This window comes from Microcaecilia unicolor, chromosome 3 (assembly GCF_901765095.1).
Source record: "Microcaecilia unicolor chromosome 3, aMicUni1.1, whole genome shotgun sequence".
Lineage (NCBI taxonomy): Eukaryota > Metazoa > Chordata > Amphibia > Gymnophiona > Siphonopidae > Microcaecilia > Microcaecilia unicolor.
This window is the reverse complement of record NC_044033.1, coordinates 265,046,955-265,068,647: the sequence shown is the minus strand read 5'-3', so window position 1 is coordinate 265,068,647 and position 21,693 is coordinate 265,046,955. Positions and strand designations below refer to the sequence as shown.

General features: G+C 41.7%; 1 protein-coding gene and 1 long non-coding RNA gene across 3 annotated transcripts in view; one reads left to right on the top strand and one right to left on the bottom strand.

The window, feature by feature from the left end:
• The window catches only part of LATS1 (large tumor suppressor kinase 1), a 123,818-nt gene that overhangs the window by 67,172 nt on the left and 34,953 nt on the right, over positions 1–21,693 (top strand). The window lies entirely within an intron of this gene.
• Positions 4,517–12,937, bottom strand: LOC115466663. The gene is made up of 3 exons (XR_003941576.1): positions 12,924–12,937; positions 9,210–9,214; positions 4,517–4,668 (listed from the first exon to the last, which is right to left on the bottom strand). It is a non-coding gene; the product is annotated as an uncharacterized LOC115466663 (long non-coding RNA).

Here is a 21,693-nt window from a genome sequence, read left to right as displayed (position 1 = left end):
ATTTTACCAAGTTCCTTAAATAGAAACAAGGGCGGAGAAAATAAATTCAGTATAAGAAAAACAGAAATTTAAAATAACAATCCTCAAAGTTACCATACTTCATTAACAAGCCCACATCAAGAAAGAAAAAAAACAGCTACATACACCAGCAAGCCCTAACTGCATACCTCCCAACCCAGCCACTAAACCAGTTATTCAAATTCCTTGTTCTAAAAATTTTTCCAAACAGTGGCGTTTTCATCAACTGTGAAGGAAATAGCTGAGGCCATTCATTTATGTTTAAATCATTTTTATTGGTAGCATCATATCAGCATACATATCTTCAAATTCTTACTTTTCTTTTATTGCTTACAGTGCAACTAAATCCCTCTTTCCCTATCTCTTCTGTGCACACCACTTCAGTTCTTATTACACTTGCTTGACCATTAGTTTAGGAGTTTATCTGTTTAATAATCGGCTTCTTGCTATTGGAGTCAATGTGTTCCAAAATGGGCGCCAGCATTGTTCCAGGCTTGCCCCTCATGCTGACGAAAAGTCTCGCACTCCCATCCGCTCCATCCTTGAAAGTATAATCATCCATGTTCTCCATTGTTGTGGCGTGGGGTAATTAAGCCAGTATAACTTGCTTTGCCACGAGAGTAGCTTTCTGTATGAAATTTGTAAATCCTTTTGGGAGAGGTGTGCTGACAACTAGGATCCCGAACAGGATCGCGGAGTCACAATGCCATCTCACCTTCCACATCCCGGACACTTGGAACATTATATTCTTCCAAAACGTTACAATCCCTGTGCAACTTTAAAACGTGTGTCCCAAAGTAGCCCCCTCCGCGCCACACTTTGGACATGTTCCCAACGGTGACATTCCCATGTGAAACGCCCATCAAGGAGCAATAAATGCTCGTAGAACAAATTTATATAGTTTCCCAGCGCAGCGAACAGAGTGTTTACGGATGGACAACACGTGACTTCTCAGCTGTTCTTGTGTCAGTGTTAGCGGTATGTCATCTTTCCATGCATGTAGAATCCTTGAATAGTTTAATTCTGGTATCGTGTCCCGGATGTGTTGATTGGTGAAAGGATAGAGATACTTTCTGCTGTGCCTCTAGTGAGTAAGCTGTCAGGAGTTCTGTCTGGACATCCTCTGTCAAATCCCTCCATGGTAGAGTATTGACATAATGTCTCAGCTGTGCATAATGAAAAACGTCTTTGGAGGGGACAGAGAATTCAGACTGCAAATCCTGGAAAGGTTTAAGTTGTCCTTCTCGTGTCACCACCTGTAACAAGTATCTCATTCCTTTCCTCTCCCATCTGCGGAAGGCTGGGTACAGGCAGCCAGGTTGAAACTCAGGGTTATTGCAAATTGACAAGTACGGTGTCACCTTTGGTGAAAAACTGTGCAGCCGACACACCCATTTCCATATCGCCTTGGCGGTAGGCATGATACTCGATAATTTCAATATTTTTGGTATCGCACCTCCAGAGACATGTAAGAGGTTACTGAAATGCATTTTTGGCAAGAGTTGTAGTTCCAACAAGGTGTTAGAGTAATCAGATTTGGACCGAAACCAGTCATTAATGTGTCGCATACCACTTGCTACTGTTATATTTCTCATGCTTATTAATCCTTGCCCGCCATATTCCACAGGTATTTGTAGCACCTGCAGTGGGAGGCGTACTCTCTTTCCTCTCTAGAGATTTTGTTCAACTTTTGCTCATCCTCTTTTTTCAAGAATAGTGGCAGCAGCTGGAACACATATAACCATCTTGGTATGATGAACATGTTATATAGGGCTATTCTTCCTTTCAAAGTTATTGGTAGGGATTCCCATGCGCGCAGTCTTTATTTGTCTCTCTCTTAATAAACATTGTATGTTTTGCGTATACAGTTGTGTGAGATCTGCGGGAATAAGTACCCCCAAATACTTTAATGTATCTTTCGCCTATTCAAAAGGGAATTCCCTCTGCCTTTGCAATCGTTCATCTGCCACCACTGACAAACCCTGTGACTTATTTAAATTCAGTTTGAACCCTGATAAACGGTTATAGGTCTCCTTGCTCCCCAGCAATACTGCCACCGAACCGGGGGGGCGGTTATTGTCACTAGCAAATCATCTGCGTAGGCCAACACTTTGATGTGCTGCCTTTCTATTTCCACTCCTGTCACCCCCTCCAGCAAGCATAGATGGCACAACAGGGGCTCCAGAGAGAGTATAAACAACATAGGTGATAGTGGGCACCCCTGTCGCGTTCCCCGTCCAATGGCAAATTCTTTCTCTCTAACACCATTAACTATTAGCGCGGCTTTTGGGTGATTGTACAGAGTCTGCAGTGCTTCCCAGTACCATCCCCGAAATCCCACGTATGCTAACATATGGAACAAGTATTCCCAGTTGACCCTATCAAAAGCCTTTTCCGCGTCCAAACTCAACAATAGGGAGGGATTCCTTTCAACTTGACACTTAGCCATAGCTAGTAGTAATCGGCTGACGAGTGTCGGCCTCTGACAAAGCCAACCTGTTCCTTTCCTATCAATCTGGGGAGAGTTGGAGCCAGCCGCTGTGATAAGATTTTTGCCAGTATCTTGGTGTCTACATTGAGGTCTGTACGACTCTGCCTGTTCTCAAAGTCTACCTGGCTTAGGTATTAATGTTATTAACGCAGTAGTAGCATTGGGGGGGGGGGGGAGAAAAAGGAAACCGATATGGTTCTCCAAGCAAGTGGCTGAGAAAATAAAGGCTAAAGAGTTGGCATTCCAGAAATACAAAAAAACTCAAGAAAAGGAACACGAGGAGGAATACCGGATGAAACTGAAAGAAGCCAAGAGAGAGATACGTCTGGCGAACGCGCAAGCGGAAGAACAAATGGCTAGAAATGTAAGGAGGGGTGACAAAAATTTCTTCAGGTATATAAGTGAAAGGAGAATGACTAAAAAGGGAATTGTGAGACTAAAAGATACTGCAAACCGCTATGTGGATAATGATGAGGAAAAAGCAAATTTGCTAAATAGATACTTCTGTTTTCACAGAAGAAAATCCTGGAAAAGGACCACGATGGACTGGAAAAAGTACTAATGAGATTGAAGTGGATAGAGCACCGTTCACGGAAGAGAGTGTGTATGAACAGCTTGAAAAGCTAAAGGTGGACAAAGCCACGGGACCGGATGGGATCCACCCTAGGATATTGAGGGAGCTCAGAGAGGTTCTGGCGGGCCCTCTTAAAGATTTGTTTAATATATCCTTGCAGACAGGAGCGGTTCTGAGGGATTGGAGAACGGCGGAGGTGGTCCCTCTTCACAAAAGTGTTGATAGGGAAGAAGCTGGAAACTACAGGCCGGTAAGCCTCACTTCGGTTATTGGAAAAGTAATGGAAGCGATGCTGAAGGAAAGGATAGTGAATTTCCTGGAAGCCAATAAGTTGCAAGATCTGAGACAACATGGTTTTACCAAAGGGAAATCGTGCCAAACGAATCTCATTGAATTCTTTGATTGGGTGACAGGAGAATTGAATCAGGGACGAGCTATGGACGTAATCTACTTAGATTTCAGCAAAGCTTTTGACACGGTTCCCCACAGGAGGCTCTTAAATAAACTGGATGGGCTGAAGATAGGACCCGAAGTGGTGAACTGGATTAGGAACTGGTTGACGGACAGACGCCAGAGGGTGGTGGTGAATGGAATTCACTCGGAGGAGGGAAAGGTGAGTATTGGAGTGCCTCAAGGATCGGTGCTTGGGCCGATTCTGTTCAATATATTTGTGAGTGACATTGCCAAAGGGTTAGAAGGTAAAGTTTGCCTATTTGCGGATGATACTAAGATCTGTAACAGAGTGGACACCTCGGAGGGAGTGGAAAACATGAAAAAGGACCTACGGAAGCTAGAAGAATGGTCTAAGGTTTGGCAATTAAAATTCAATTAATAAATATAACAGAAACCTTCAAAACAATTTTAAACAAAAATTATCACTCTCATTATTCATATATATATAATTATTTTTTAAAATAAAATCCAATAAATTATAGAAAAATTTTTTTATACAGTATGTTGTGCTCAGTTTTTGGTGTATTGCTGTGGACTGATAATCCAGGCTTAGCAGGAACACCACCCTTACATCATAGCACATCCTACCTCCATCCTAATAGTATTGTTCAATAGATGGGCAAAGTCCAAAAGAATATAATAAACTTGATGTTCAAAAAATATATAAATAGCAATTACTTAACTTAAGTAGAGATGTGCAGAAAAAAATCTTCTTCCTGCCAAGTTCTTGTCCACTGCAATGCTTTTTTCAAAAAAATCCCTCTGTGCAAGATGTAAGACCATAAAGGTCACAGTTCAGCAGTTTCAATTCCCTACATGGGCCATGTTTCGCCAGACTAATGGCGTCTTCAGGGGAACTGATCTGAAATGCAGGTTAAAGATTTTATAAAACCTAGCATTTTACCATATCTAAAATAAGTGCAAAACAATCTCACAAAACTTAAAACTTAGAGTGTATTCCATTATAGTGAAAAATTCAAAATGTAACTCACTGTTCAGCAATACCAGGGAGGAGCCCCACTCTGTCCGGTTCACAAACCTACTCGAGAACGCCCACACATGCGCAGTATAAATGTCAGGCATCAGCTGTTTTCAAACGGCGGGAAAAAGCATTAAATGAGAGCTTGCCATTCTATTTCTCTATTCAGGCCACTAGAGGTCACTGTTTGCCAACGAAAAAGAATTAAATGAGAGCTTGCCATTCTATTTCTCTATTCAGGCCACTAGGGGTCACTGTTCGCCAACGAAAAATAAATTCTTGCTCTTTCTGAAGCAACAAACGAGGGACATCTCCACCCAGAGGTAAAACAATCTGGAAAAGTACAACAAATTTCAAATCTTTGATGTCATGATGTGCCTGTAGCCAATGATCTACAAGTGGAGCTTCATGTTTGCTGTTTCTTAAATTACTCAAATGTTCCCCAATCCGCTGTTTAATCCGTCTTGTGGTGTGCCCAATGTACCATTTATTACATGGGCATACTATCCCATAGACCACTTGTGACGAATTACAATCCGTAGATTTATTAAAAAAAAATGGTTTGTTCGTCCAGGGATTGATGACTTTCATCGTTTGCCAGACATGCTGGCAATAGACACATCTACCACAGCTTTTGTGACCTTTTGTCTCTGGGACAGGGACAGTCCACAATCCTGGATTAACAGATGACAATATCTCCCCTAAATTATGATCACGCATATAGGCAAATGTAGGTGTTTGGTCAAATCCAAGGGTGGTCAACATAGACCAATGTTTGTTAATAATATTTTTTATTTCATTCGTTTGGCGAGAATAAGGCAGCACACATACTATTCTGTCATTTGTATAACATAGTTTAGATGGTGGATTGACCAACCACTGACGGTCAGCATTCATTGCTCTCTTAAAAGCTTTTTTGATAATCCTATTGGGGTATGCACGAGCTTTAAATCTGCTGTATAAATCCATAGCCGAACTCCTAAAACTTTCTTGCGATGTGGATAATTTCTTTACACGCAAAAATTGGCCCACTGGAATTCCATTTTTTGATGCTGCTGGGTGAAAACTTTGATAGTGGAGTAGCGTATTAGAGTCAGTGATTTTACGATATATTTCTGTAATGAGACGCCCCTCTTGCATCCGGATGGTCATGTCAAGAAAGTTAATCGATTGCCCTCCAATAGATGATTCAAATTTAATATTCCTATCTACTGAATTTAAATAGGACAAAAAGCAATGAAGCTCACTCAGATCACCAGTCCAAATAAGAATCACATCGTCAATAAAACGCTTCCATAGTTTGATATTAGAAACAAATCTTGATGGATATAGAAATTTCTGCTCAAAATCTGACATATAGAGGCATGCGATGGTAGGTGCAACAGTAGCACCCATCGCAATGCCGTGTGTCTGAAGAAAAAATTGATCACCAAATCGAAAAAAATTTTTCTTAATGACAATTTCTGCCATTTGATTTAGAAGAGTCATTTTATCCAAAGATATTTCAAGTTGTTCCAGATGAAAATTCACCAAATCACAAGCATCAGTATGTGGAATACTGGTGTAAAGAGATATAACATCTAGTGATACCAGTATAGCAGGAGTCTCTATAGGTTCAATATTTTGCAGAATCTGTAATAAATGAGCCGAATCTCTGAGATAGGAAAGGGTTTGAAGCACCCTAGGTTGTATGTAATAGTCCAAATACTGAGAGAGAGGCTCATTAAGAGATCCACATCCAGAGACTATAGGGCGGCCCGGAGGTTGTCGTAGCGTTTTGTGAATTTTCGGTAGAAAATATATAAAAGGTGTACGAGGATATTGTTTGAATAAATATCGATGTTCTTTGTTCGTTATGGTTCCAGCTTGAGCAGACTGCAATAGCATATCATTAACTAACTGTTGAAATGACGGTCCTGGATCATGGTCTAGCTGTTGGTAAAACTTTGTATCCGACAACTGTCGGAATGCCTCAACATAATAGTCAGTAGTATTCTGAATCACTACCCCTCCTCCTTTATCAGCCCGCATTATCTTAATGCTAGTATCTGATTTTAATTCTTTAATAGCTTTCTTTTGTAATGTCGTTAAATTTGGGGGTACAAAATTCAATTTATTCTCCATATTATCAAGATCCCGCAAAACTAGCCGTTGAAATGCTTCCAATAATACATCAGGCGGCCCTGGAGGCAGCCAAGAAGAAGGTAAACGATGAGATGACATAAAAGTTTGGGATTCTTCCTGAATATCAATTTTTTCTTGTTGACCAAAATATGCTCTGAGTTTCAATTTACGAAAAAATCTATAAAGTTGTTTACGGTTATTGAAACTATCATACCATGAAGTTGGGACAAATGATAGACCAAGTTCCAGAATTACGTTTGGTGCAATTAAAATTCAATGCCAAGAAATGCAAAGTGATGCACTTAGGGAATAGAAATCCACGGGAGACGTATGTATTAGGCGGGGAGAGTCTGATAAGTACGGACGGGGAGAGGGATCTTGGGGTGATAGTATCTGAGGATTTGAAGGCGACAAAACAGTGTGACAAGGCGGTGGCCGTAGCTAGAAGATTGTTAGGCTGTATAGAGAGAGGTGTGACCAGCAGAAGAAAGGGAATGTTGATGCCCCTGTATAAATCGTTGGTGAGGCCCCACCTGGAGTATTGTGTTCAGTTTTGGAGGCCGTATCTTGCTAAGAATGTAAAAAGAATTGAAGCGGTGCAAAGAAAAGCTACGAGAATGGTATGGGATTTGCATTACAAGACGTATGAGGAGAGACTTGCTGATCTGAACATATATACTCTGGAGGAAAGGTGATATGATACAGACGTTCAAATATTTGAAAGGTATTAATTCGCAAACAAACCTTTTCTGGAGATGCGAAGACGGTAGAACGAGAGGACATGAAATGAGATTGAAGGGGGGCAGACTCAAGAAAAATGTCAGGAAGTATTTTTTCACAGAGAGAGTAGTGGATGCTTGAAATGCCCTCCCGCGGGAGGTGGTGGAAATGAAAACGGTAACGGAATTCAAACATGCGTGGGATAAACATAAAGGAATCCTGTTCAGAAGGAATGGATCCTAAGGAGCTTAGCCGAGATTGGGTGGCAGAGCTGGTGGCGGGAGGCGGGGATGGTGCTGGGCAGACTTATACGGTCTGTGCCAGAACCGGTGGTGGGAGGCGGGGCTGGTGGTTGGGAGTCGGGGATAGTGCTGGGCAGACTTATACGGTCTGTGCCCTGAAAAGGACAGGTACAAATCAAGGTAAGGTATACACAAAAAGTAGCACATATGAGTTTATCTTGTTGGGCAGACTGGATGGACCGTGCAGGTCTTTTTCTGCCGTCATCTACTATGTTACTATCCTCATAATATTCTAGTAACTCTCCCCACACTGCAGATGGCAACAATTTATAATACTCTCCTGAAAATCCATCTGGTCCAGGAGCAAAATATAGCTTCAATGATTGTATTGCCTTTTGTAGTTCTGTCCTTTGCAGCGGGGCGTTAAGAACATCTAGCTCTTATACGTTTAGTTTGGGAGGTCCTGCCTGTTGCAAATACTCGGGCAGCGCTTCTTGGTCAGGGCCTGCCTCTTTTGTGTACAGGGAAGTGAAAAATGTAGTAAGTATGTGCATTTTTCTCTGGTTTATTTGTTAATGTACCAGAAGTTTCCTTTAATGTATCTATCGTTCGTGTCCTCCCCAGCTCTTTATAGTACGCGCTAGTAGCCGCCCCGATCAGTTCCCATATCTGTATAATTTATATTTACGGTAAAATTGTGGGTGGGACTCTTTTTCATGGAGTAATGTGTTAAGCGCTATTTGCGTGGATTTTAAGTTCTCTAACGTTAATGTGAGAGGGACATCTGATATGTCTTTGTTTCGCTTTTTTCAGTTGTCTCCATGAGCAGTATACTAGTTGCCATTCTTTTCTTTTTTGCACCGATGTAGGCAATGATGTCCCCCCTCAATACTGCCTTAGAGGCTGACCAGAATAGCGATGGCTGATTTGTATGGCTTGTATTATTTAACGTGTAATTGTTCCTTTTCTCATGTAAATATTTTTGAAAGGATGGATCTCCATGCATATAAGATGGGAACCTCCAGTTCATCCCTCCTATATCATCACCACATTTTCAATGTCTATCCGCACCATGGCATGATCGGAGACCTCCTCCGGTCCGATTACTGCAGAGTGTATCTTAGTAAACATTGCCCGGGTTACAAATATGTAGTCTAGTCTTGCTTGTTTCCCGTGAGCCCTGGATCTGTGTAGAAGTCCTTTTTCAGTAGGATGCAACACTCACCACGCATCAATTAAATTCAGTGTTTGTACTGTTAGGGGTAACGTGTCAGCCCTGTGTCCCATATAGTGCTGGGTGATTGGGTTAGTGCAGTCAAGCCCTGGGTCCATTACTAAGTTAAAGTCTCCCGTCAGCACTAAAGGCTTCCTTCCTGTTAGTAAGCCGATCTGTGCGAGTGATTGGTAAAATTGTGGGTCTTGTTTGTTAGGGCCATACACCACTAGTAAATAGAATTCTAGCCCTTGCAACCAAACCTGCAACAATAAAAACCTACCCTTTGGACCTTTGGTTACCAACGATGCTTTATATGGCAGGCCTTTCCTGAATAGCACTGCAACTCCCCCTCTTCATCCTCCGTGGGGGGAGTTTGCAAAAACCTCCCCTACCCAGGCTTTGCTTAATTTCTGATGCTCTAAATCTGTGAGCCGGGTTTCCTGCAAACAGGCAGTATCTATTTATGCCTATGTAGGGCGGAGAGAATCTTAGATCTTTTAATTGGGGACGAAATGCCTCCCACATTCTAAGTTGCTATTCGGAATGGCATAGGAAACACAACAAGGGCGCCACCACTATTTTCTTCTTTCAGGGCATAATTGCTCTTTTGTGCTGGGAACCTCTCTCCCTGCTCAGGTTATCTACCCCTTCCATAGACTCGGGGGCTTTGCAATAATCACTCCTTTGGGTCTTTTCCTGTGTGTCAGTGGTGGTCAGATCTTGCGTTGATTGTGCGCTCCCCTTCTCAATCCCCCATCCACCCCAATCTCCCCCCTCCCTTTTGATTCCCTGCTCCACTTTCACGAGCATCAAAGAAATAAATACTCGTGAAGGTGAGAGATCTATGATGCTAGGGACCCCGGTCCCGAACAGCCACTTTTTAGTTTACTCACTCAGTCTTCTGCCACTGTTTAGTGCTTATTCTCTGCATCCCGTACTATGGCCCTTACAACACACTTAACTGCCATCAGATATATCTAAGTGTCCCCCTTCCGTGAGGAAGGCCTTCGCTTCTGTTGCAGTTTTAAAGCTATGCCAGTTGCCCTGAATCAAGATTTTCAATAGTGCAGGGTAGGAGAGCATAAATTTAACTATTTTCCTCACAAGTATAGAACAAAGTGGGTGGAATTGACGGCGCTGCTCCTGCAATGCCTGTGAAAAGTCTTGAAAAATCAAAACTCTCTGGCCTTCACAGTGTAAATTTTCTCTCGTCAAACGAAAACCTTGAAATATTTCGATCTTGTGCCTGTAATTTAGAATTTTTGTTATTACTACCCTAGGGTGGTTTTGGTTTTCAATTTTCCATCCCACGTGGTACGCTCTCTCCACCACCACCGGGCCTATCGAGTCTGACAACGCCAGTTCTCTCGCCAGCCAGGTCTCGAGCCCTACCATCAAATTTTGGTCTGGTATTTGTTCTGAGAGTCCCACATCTTCAAGTGCTGATACTTTTGCTTCCAAATCTCCAGTGTGGATTCCCGGGCCATCCATTCCCATCTGAAAACTCTCTAATTGTGAGGTGAGTGCTTCCCAGCGTGGCTCTAACGCTTTGGTCATAGCTGGTATGAGTTGTGCCAGTTGATAGAAAAGATCAGAGTCGAAGTTGCAGGGGTATCCACCATCTTGGAATTGCTGCTCCCCGTCTTCACTTTTTCTCTCCTCGTTGATTTCTGGGCCTTCGCGGGGGAGGTTTTTTCTATAAATTTGTCCATTAAGCTAGCACTGCTATGCTAGGCTCCCCAGTGAGGAACGCGCTGTAAAATTATATTTATGTGATGTGTCCTCGGCCGGGGATCCCGGAGCTGCAACTCAAGGCTGCTTCCCTGCTCACTGCATCACGTGATCTCCTGAGGTCATTCATTAGACAAAAACATTAGATAATCTCCAATTCTTCAACTTAGTCCCCTCTCAAGGAAGCTGTAATGGTGCTTATTCACAGAATCCTGAAGGATGTGCAGATAAGAATATGGGAGACCCCCCCCCCCCCCCCCCCCCCTCCAATAGCACCTAGTAATAAGGTTGACTTTATGTATCGAGGGCAGAAAGCTCCTGGATTCAGAAAAATCTCCAACTTTCTCACCATTCCACAGTGATCACATTCACTGTCAAAAGAGCCGAAAGTTCTAAGACTCATTCCTCAGGGTGTCTATGTAGAGAAACTCAGACATTGGAATTTTTTGAGGAAAAGTATTTTCAGAATGCTGCACTCACTTCCCACATAGCTTCTTACCAGCTCTGTATGGGCTTGTGAAACATTTTTCCCAAAAAGCAAACATGCAAGTGGTCTGCAAGATTCAGATTAGCAGAAAAAAAAAAGAGCAGACCCATGTAATGAAATAAAACAAAATTTATTCAATGCAGATACATAAAAACAGCATACAACTTTCCTCTAACTGTCCAATATGACTATGTTTCACCCTCTTAAGGGCTTTGCAGGGGCTTAATATAAAACCAGCAAGAGCAATCCAATGTTTTCCCTGTCTGGCTAGTGCAAAGCAGCACATAGCTTAGAGCTCAGTGACAGTGAACGGTCTTTTCCAGGCAGCTGCAGCTTGACATAGATGCATCTGTGAGCAGATTTCGTGTCAGGCTGCAGCTGCTTGGGAAAGACAGCTCACTGTCGGTGAGCTCTAACCTGTGTGCTGCTTTGCACAAATCAGACGGTAAACATTGGATTGCTCCTACTAGTTTCATGTTAAGCCCCTGTGCAGCTTTTGAGAGAGCAAAACATGGCCATGTTGGACAGTTAGATGGAAGTTGTATGCTGTTTTTATGTGTCTCTGTTGAATAAATTTTGATTTATTTCATCACATGGGTCTGCTGCTCTTTCTGCTTGGGAAACGTGCATAGTGTTGGGACATTTGAAGATGCTCTTCCTTGGGAGAAGGCTGGGCAAAGTAGGAGTGTAGAAAATACACAGTATGAGTGACATGATATTTTTGATATGGCATTGAGAGCTTCTGCAATGGGGTAGTGACACCTGGAGACTTGCCTGGCACCTGGCTTCAAATCTAGGATATGATATGCAAGAGAAGCTTGCTAATGTGCCATGGAGATAATCTTTTTGGAGATTACATGCAGGAGGTCACTACCCTTATTAAGCAGAATAGTGACACTTTTCAAGCCTACTTCCAACCTGGCCTCCTTGTCTAGGAGGTTCCAGAATGGAAGGCAGAGGAGATCCATGGTGTAGGTATAAACTCCTATCAGTGGGTTCTAAAGATTGTCTGCCTACAATATTGTGCACCTATTCAGAACACCAGCAAATTATCCACCAGGAACATCATGCTCTAGATCTCAGTATCAAGAAATACCTAGGCGCTCTGTTTTCTTAGACACAAACACGATCAAACCCATTCCAATATAAGGACAGGGATCTTATGCAGAGTATTTGCCAGTCATAAAGACATTGGGGGGGGGGGGGGTCCATTCTATCCCATCCCAAACTAAAGGGCCCTGAACAAATTTTTAATAAGTTATGGGCATCATAATTCCTCTTCTTTGGAAAGAGACTGGAGTATTATTCGTTCATTCAAAACCTGCTATACCGCTTTATCTGACTGGTTATATTGTCTGGACTTGAAGGATACTTATTTTCTGTGAAGGTATATACAAAAAGGAAGGAAAAATTGTCTTGCCTGATAACTTTCTTTCCTTTAGTCCTGCCAGACCAGTCCAGACACCCTCCCTATTTGTTTTTTGCTTAGCTCCTGCATTTGTGTGGATGTCCTTCAGCTTACCAAATCATTTTCTTTGATGTCATGACAAAAATGAAATATCTGTATGTCTGTTGAGTTTGGGCCACACTACATGTTACAAGTCAGAATGCATCTCTTGACTCGGTCGCACGTCTGTCAGTCAGTTGTATCAAGCCGTATTTCTTGTTGCAGCTCAGACACTTCTCCTGATACAGTGACATATTTGTACATCAGTTGAGTATGGGCCACACTACATGTAACAAGTCAGAATGCATCTACTGACTCGGAGAGATTTCTTTAGTTCAGTTGAGTCAAACCACACTTAAAGTTCCTGCTTAAGCCACATCTCCTGATGCAATAAACATTCTGTACCATCAGTTGAGTAGTAGCCACACTTCCTGTTACAACTTGGTTTACCTCTCCTGCCTCAATGAAATCTTTATATGCTGCTTAAATATGGCCCATGCTGCATGCAGCAGCCGGAGCTAAGTAGTCTAGGACTAGGGGCACACAATGAAGCTATAAAGTAGTAAATTTAAAATGAATTGCAGAAAATAGTTTTTCACTCAACATGTAATTGAACTCTGGAATTTGTTGCCAGAGAATGTGGTAAAGAAGTAGCTTAGTGGGGTTTAAAAAAGGTTTGGCTATCTTCCTAAAAGAAAAGTCCATGAGCCATTATTAAAATGAACTTGAAAATCCACTGCTTATTTTTAGGATAAGCAGCATAAAATATACTGTTTTGGGATCCTGCCAGGTACTTGTAACCTGGATTGACCACTGTTGGAAACAGGATGATGGGCTTGATGGACCTTTGGTCTGCCCCAGTATGGCAATACTTATTTATGGGGATGTATCTGAGTTGTCTTAGGGAAACGCCTCTTCCTGTATCACATACTGCCTTTTGGACTTGTCAGCTCCTTGGATATTCACAAAATACCTTGTGGTCGTAGTGTATCTAAGCAGACTAGGAGTGAACATTTCTCCTTCTTTGGATGATTAGTTGGTAAAGAGCACATTGCACATCGCGAGAAGCAGAAGAATCAGTGCTCACAACCATCCAGTTGCTGGAATTTCTAGGGTTTGTCGTAAACTACTGTGATTGGAATTCTTTGGAGCTGTGCAAGACATGACTCGGGCAAAAGCCTTTCTACCGAAGTAAATCTAGTGTCCATAGTGGTAGAAATACAAAGGAGTTATTTTTTTGCCAGAAGACCTAAATAGTATATGTAACATCCTGGCATGTCTTACGCATACAGTGGACTTGCTCAGGCCACTCAGACTGTGAGGATGTCATATCTGTCACAAAACCTCTCCAAGATCCTCTGACATGAAGGACAGTTTTGAAGGACAGTTTGATCTGGCAAGTCATCCCCTTCAAATTCCACAATTCTAAACACAGCAGATGCATCCATGGTTCAACAATTTTTATTGATGTCAATGTAGAGAAAATACAGCCAACAAGATAAAAGCGCATGAGTACAAAGAGCAAAACAAAATAAATACAGCAGAACAACAAATTTCCCATCATCAAACAGTCAACATGTTTAACTCTTTCCACCCTCAACTCAATACTTCCCACTTTGTTTCCCCTCAGCAAAACATCTCATAGTAAGCTAACCATGTAATCTAAACAAATTTCTGAAGTGCCTTGACTCTTACTAGCACCCTAGAACTGCTGGCAAGAAAAATGCAATTGGGAGAAAAGAAAGAAGAGAGGAAAACAAGGGAGGGGATGGGCCAACCCATGGCGCACGCCACACAAGGACCCCTCTCTCTTTCAAGAGGCAGGAAAAAGCCAGTCTAATCAGGAAAATGAGAAAAATATCAAAACACTTTAAGGATTAAACTTCGGACTCTGTGAGACAAGGACAGTATATAAACATTCCAACTCTTCAAAAAAAGCTGTTTCTGTTTAAAGGAATATTTAGCATGCCGCTGTTCAAGGAGCATCAAAGCATGAAAATGACTCCTCATGTCCAAAAATATGGAGCCTCGGCACTGAGCCACAACCCCAAAATGACCCTTTTACCAAATATCCCTGCCTTCCGGAACAAGAGGACCTGGAACCGAGTGGGAATACAAAAATCCTCATATCTGTTAAAAGTAAAACCTGTGGCTTTGCTGAAAGAGAACAACCAAACAGTTTCCCCAAATAACAAACCCATCCAGAAATGCTGAACTTTAGCACAGCTCCAGAAAGCCGGGAACTGAAGAGAGCACCCATTGGGCTCGATGAAGAGAGGAGACAGATAAGCTACCATCCTGCAAAGGCTCAAAGAAGTCCAACAAGCAAGAACATAGAGAAATGGCCAATCCTGTGCAATCTAAAGTAGCAACATAATGCTGTATTTGGTGATAAGCAAAGATGTCCTGCTGTTCTACCATCCCTCCAACAAGCAAATCCTCCCAACGTGCCAGCTGACCCCCCAGGCTGCAAAATGTGTTGTAAATAGAGTAACCCCTTAGCCGGCCACCAACGAAAGTTAATGTTATTGTGCCCTGGAGCTAAAAGGGTCAGATAATCAAGGATTGCTCCTCCCCCCCCCCCCCCCCCCCCAGAGTAAAACAAGGGCCTTCCATGCCTCTCATAAGAGACCTTAACAGAACACTCTGTTGTGGGTATCTGGCCAAAGCACATAGAGGGCTATGCAACAAAGAATAAAGATGGTAAGGGTGATAGTAAGCCTGTTCGTAATATCTAGGTTTATAAGTAGGTTCCTCCAGAATCCAGTCTCCCAAATAATGAAGCGAACGATCCAAATTATATGCCGCTAATCAGGGAACCCAAAGCCCCCATAACGGCAAGAACCTTGCAAGTAAATAAATAGTCTTCGGCTTCCTGCCACGCCAACAAAATTTAGAGACAAGCCTCTGCAAAATCCTGTTCCAACAATTTTAAAGGTAACAATTGTAGCATGTAATGCCACCTGGGAAATAAAACCATATTAAAGAGATGGACCCAGCCATGAATGGTAAGGAGGTCTTAGAGGTCAACCACATACCAAGACAGCGAAAGGACTGAAGCTCCCACCAGAAAGGAAAGGGCCTTCCCAACTGGCCCTAACTGTAGCTACGGTGGGCATCACCAAAGATTTATCTAATTTCAATTTGAAACCAGGGAAATCACCATATCCAATAAAACTATCCATAAGAGCAGATAAAGAAAGATGGGGCTCTCCTAAATGAACCAAGATGTCGTCTGCAAAAGCGGAAAGTTTAAATTCGTGAGCACCCATCTGGACCCCCTGGATATCCGGATTATCCAAAATTTCCCAAAAAAGGGGGATCTAAAGAGAGAACAAACAACAAGGGGGAAAGCAGACAACCCTGATGGGTTCCCCGTTGAATAGGAAAAGACTCTGAAAATACACCATTGACCCATAAAACAACCATAGGGGACACATAAAGAGCTTGTACTGCATCCAAAAAGAACCCTGCCAGACCATTTTTACGCATAGTCGCAAATAAAAAAAAATCCAAGTTCACGCAATCAAATGCCTTCTCCGTGTCAAAGCTGACCAACAGAGATGGCATCTGCAATCGCTCCACCTGTGAGTCGGTCACTGTAGATGGTAGAGCCTACACGAAATGGTTAGCCAAGATGTTAGCAAACAATTTGACTTCAACACTCGAAAGAGAAATAGGCCTGTAAGAAGAAGTCTGAGTCAGGTCCTTTCTGTGCAAGGTGTAAAGAATCGGGTAATTCCCTATTGAACACAAATTGTGTAAATAAAGATTGCAAAGTAGGTACAATTGTATGGTTCAAAATCTTCTAAAATTCAAAATGAAATCCATCGTTATCTGGAGCCTTATATAAAGCACCCTGCTTTCTGTCATAGTCTGGGCATTAAGTTTAGCTTTAAAACTTGCCAAAAGCATTGGCAGAGTCTGGGCATCTAAATAAACATCATTTTCTAAAGCATCTCCCTTCAGAGAAGCATAAAGCTGTTGATAGTACACGCAAGAAACTGCTGCAATCTTGTGATCTGTGCGCACCAAGTGTCCTCACCCTTTATCAACCTGAGAAATAAGGCACAGTCCCTTTATCTGCTGAGCCAGGTTAGCCATACTTTTTCCCATGCAGATTGAACTATTTGCAGGGATTTAACTGCGAGAATGTGAAGAAGCTTATTCAGCCTGAAGAGCCAACAGAGAACTCTTCTGCTGGGGATAGGACGATGACCATATTGAATATGTTCCGTAGTAACCTGATGCTGAAGACGCAAGATCTCCCTGTCATGGGCCTTCTTCTAAAAGCTCCCAATAAAGAACGGGATTGTCTCTATGAGGCTATTTATGGAGTTGATAGACCACTGATGTAAAAGGTAATCCTGAAACTCCATTACCCAATAGAGCCAAAAAGGAAATCTCCATTGACGGGGTCGATAGCCAGGAAGCCCCAGCTCCAAAGAAAACAAAATCAAGGCATGATCAGAGACGCTATAAGGGCCTGTGCCAGGATCTTGAACCAAAGAAAATGGAGATAGCAACCAATAATCAAGTCTTGACTGAGAACCATGGATATAATTCTTGTCCCCAGGATGGAGTGTACGCCATGGAGGAGATTCTATATATGGCGCCTACAAACTAAAAAATTGGCGCTGAAATCAGTGCCGACTAAGTGTATTCTATGATCAGCACCTAGATTTAGGCACCAGTTATATAATACGTTTAGTTGATATTTCATTGCTGATACCTGCGCACATCAATTTACGCCAACGAAAACGTAGTGTAAATCTCAGCTTGTAGATTTAGGTGTACTGGGCCATATTCGATAATTAGGCACCAAAATTTTAGAACACCCATGAAACGCCCATTTCCTCACCCATAACCACGCCCCTTTTGCCTCTGTGTGTTAGAAGTTTGGCGCACATCATTACAGAATATGCTTAGTGAGTTGTGTGCCTAAATTCTAATCGGTGCCACTTAGTGCTCATTATTACTTATTAAGTGCTGTTATCTAGGGACAGTCTGCAGGAGATCTTCGGACACCCAGGTGGTGGGCTCGTTCAATACAAAGTGGCCGAACTGTTGATTGTAACTGCAGCGTCTCTCAGCCATGTCTCCAAAAAAAAATGCGCTACTTTTAGCATGTTATTTTCCCACGTTGTCAGGCCACCTCGTAGCACATCTGCAAAAATGCCGGAATTCTGTTGCATAAGTTGTTTGGGATTTCAACATTGGCTTTTACATCTAGAGCATTAAAATATTTTGCTAGGAGGCTCATCAAATGAGCATTGCAACCATATTTTCAGTTTGTTAAAATCTTTTACTACTGTTGTACATATTGTAAAGTTGCTCCCCTTCACTCCGAGGTTGCAGCTCCCCAAACAAAAGAACACTCTCCAGCCGTGCTCACCTCCAACTCAAAATAAAGCTGTTTATTGCATAGGAAGGGCGTCCCTCCTTCTCTCAAGTACAGATCCAAAACCCCAAACAAATCCCTGTTACCATGTACCTTACTCAAGCCGGTTTGGTACACAGGCCAGGCTTCAGCAGCTGCTTCCTCTTTCTTCCTCTCCTCGAGAGGAGCAGCTAACAGCAAAAAAAAAAAAAACCCTGGTTCAGTTTAGGTAGGCTTACCAAAATACAGTTCAGTTTAGCCAGGCTTTAAAACCCCAGCCTGGCCTTCAAACACAGTTCAGGTTAGCCAGGCTTTCAAAACACAGTTCAGGTTAGCCTGGCTTTCAAAACACAGCCGGGCTTTCAAAACACAGTTCAGGTTAGCCAGGCTTTCAAAATACAGTTCAGGTTAGCCAGGCTTTCAAAACACAGTTCAGGTTAGCCTGGCTTTCAAAACACAGCCGGGCTTTCAAAACACAGTTCAGGTTAGCCAGGCTTTCAAAATACAGTTCAGTTTAGCCAGGCTTTTAAAACCCCAGCCTGGCCTTCAAACACAGTCCACTTTCAATTCCAGCTTTAAAACACAATATGGCTCTGCGCGGGCTCAAAGCCTAGGGTCACACCCTCTTGGTCAGTCACTCTCTCTTACCTGACCTCCTCCCGCTTGACCCGGCTTGGCCCCGCTACCTCCTTGACTTTCGCTGAGCCAGAGCTGAAAAGTCCATCGGCTCTTCCCGGGTGTTCTCCGGTTCAGTCAACTCCATAGGGCAAGGCTCACTCTCTGCCTCTCTCTCCTCAGGAGCCCAATCCATATTCTCTTCACCCCGCCCCTCTCCCAGCTGCTCACCCTTTTCTTCATTAAAGTTCTTTGGAGTCCCTTCTTTCTCCACCCACTTGTTCCACCACCTCTTCCACCAGGTTGGAGAATCAGCCTTACTCCTTCCCCTGCGGCCCTCCTCTGGTGACTCCCGGGAATGCACATAGTTTCTCTTATCCCCCGGTTCCCTTGGGGCATGCTGGGAGTTGTAGTTTCCTATTTCGGGTTCTTCCCTGGGGATTGCCTGCCTGTACCTGGGGTATTCTTGCTTACCCCAGGGTTCCTTTGGGGCATGCTGAAATTTGTAGTCCCTTTCTCTCCTCTTTTCTTTCTGTTCCCCAGGGCTGCCTACATACTCTTTACAATATTCAGCAACATGTGCATTTCCTAATATATCAGCTGTTTCACTAAGGATGCTGCTGCTGTTTTTTCATGATAGACACATAATTTGGGCATTATAAATATTGCTCCACCATCAAATTTGGGATAACAGTTCTCTAGGTTACTTACATGCATTAGTTTCTCTCTTTGCATATTTTTGGGTAAAGTATGTCTGCAATATCTGTTCTATTGGGTGGAATGTATCATAGATGAAGTGGCCTGTATCATGGCTTGAACCATGTCAATGAAATGTGTATTTTCAACTATATAGAAAGAGTTTGCATAAACAAGCAATGTTTTCATCAATTGCATGTTGCTTTAATCTGCTGGTATTTATTAATTCCTATTTCTGGAGTTTTCATGTTCTTTTAGCAGCTACTGGGAATATTTTAGGTCTTTATAATACAGTACATGATATGGCTAGAACACTCCTATCTAATAACTCCGAAATGATAGAGTGATTAAGGTGATTCTGCACTGATAAAAGTGAAACTCTAAAAGAAATATCTCTCTGTTAATTTACCTGTGTGAAAGAAATATCATAAAATAAGTGTATTCTTGTTCAAACATGAGAATTAATGTAGCTTTTGGGTAGGCTTCTGATGTTATGCCAGAAAGACAGGCATTCCTTAAGAGAAGGATTGTATGGGATAAGAATAATTACTAATCTGAAGATCCAGCATGTTCAGAAATGTTCCCTTTAGTGTCTTTAAAGCTGAAGCGGTTATTTTGATGTGGTTTCATTTGGGTGAACAGACCTTGTATTTCTTTTTGTGCATTATTTGTATTTTGCACATGTGAATATCTTACTTCTAAATTAAGGAACTTTATTAAGATATTCTCAATTTGGGTCTCTCACAATGTGCTGCCATTCTAGGCTTTCCCTTCTACAATTTGCTCAGTAAATATCAAAACTGATAGGATACATTCAGAATCAGAAGTTCATTCCTTAGGACTGCAGGAATATGTTCTGATGCTCATTTTTTTTTTGCTTTCTACTCCTTTTCCCATGTCTCTTGCATTTATATCCAGACCAAGCAAGTCAAGTCTACTCATTTAAAATCCTATATTTGTTGACCACTTTGCATTTTTAGAATGAGGGCTTGACTCTTTGTTCATGTATGTACACTACCTGCAGGGCTGATGACGTCCTATTAGCTTTGATCTCCGTATGCTGCCATTACCAATCATTTTCACAGAATATAATCAGAAATTACAATTATTATATCTTTAAGCTAGGGTTTTGGATTTTTTTTAGGAAATTAAATTTAATTGCCACTTTTTATGCAGAGTCACCTCTAGGGAGTCACATATCAGATGTGAATTTCTAGTTGCCAGTGATGTGCTGGCTACCAGAAAATTGTACCCTGCAATAGGTGACCCATGTTGAACTCTTGAAACAGAATTTAAAAAAAAGAAAAGTTGAAGTCTTAACAAAAGAAAACAAATTTATAGACGATCTCAATAAACTCAGCATGAATCAAAGAAAGTGAAGTGTTGGAATACACAATTGTTCAGATCTAATAGAGGTTTTTAGGCCAATGATGAAGAAGTCCAGCCCCTGAAGCTGAGTTCCCTGAAGCTGAGTTAAGCTAGGGGCTTCTCGAGGCCTTTCCTCTAAAAATACAGACATATAGGCATATTTTCAAAGCACTTTGGGAGGCTAAGTTCCATAGGTTTCTATGGAACTTTGGGAGGCTAAGTGTTTTGAAAATGAGCCTGATAGTCATGCTGAGTTTATTGAGATCTCCCCATCGTCTATAAATTTGTTTACATTAATTGGGAGACCACCTCCAGTTTTTGTTTAACAAAAGAAAATGCACACATTAAGTGTGTATTGCCATTAAAGTGCCTTCTCTGTCAAATCGTAGTTCTGAAAATGCACATCCTAGGCATGAATATGAAAATGTGTTAAAGCGTTTAATACCTATCCTTGAATTTTTTTTCTTTAATATCCTTTGGAAATGCATAGTCTTGTCATTTCAGGATTTCTTCATGCTGTAAACTGAAAGATATTTTATGTTAATTGGAAGCTTTTATTAATCTTGACATGTTAAGTAAATAGGACTTCTTATTCTGTAATTCTGTCTAGATCCACTCTTTTAGTCTCATTCTTCTTTTTCCTTTTCACTTTCACTAACAGAGGATTTATACTGTTAAAGTGTTGGAAGCTTTGCTGACCTGTGTAGCCTTCATTACTGTTTAGGCAAGTAAAACTTTGAAGCAAAAGTACTATATAAGAATAGCATGAAATCCTTCCAAGGACTTTGCATGCATACCTGTATTATAACTAGCATGAGATTGATAGTTTTCATGCTTCATTTATATTTAAATACAAATACTAACCAGTTTTGAGTTAAATTTCACTGTCCTTTTCTTATTTGTAATAATTTATTCTTGTAATTGACCCTGAACTTGCATATTTGTTTTACCGAGTGATTTTTCTTTTTTTAACACATTTTACCAACTCCCTTTTAGATTTTATTTTACATTTTAAATTTCGGTGAACATTTGGTTTGGTTTTTTTCCCAAAATAGTGCATTTGATTTAGCATATTGGTCCCCTGTTCAATTTAGGTGTCTTTATTGTTCGTATAAGCCAAGTAATTTGTGAACTTGACCCAGAATAACTGAA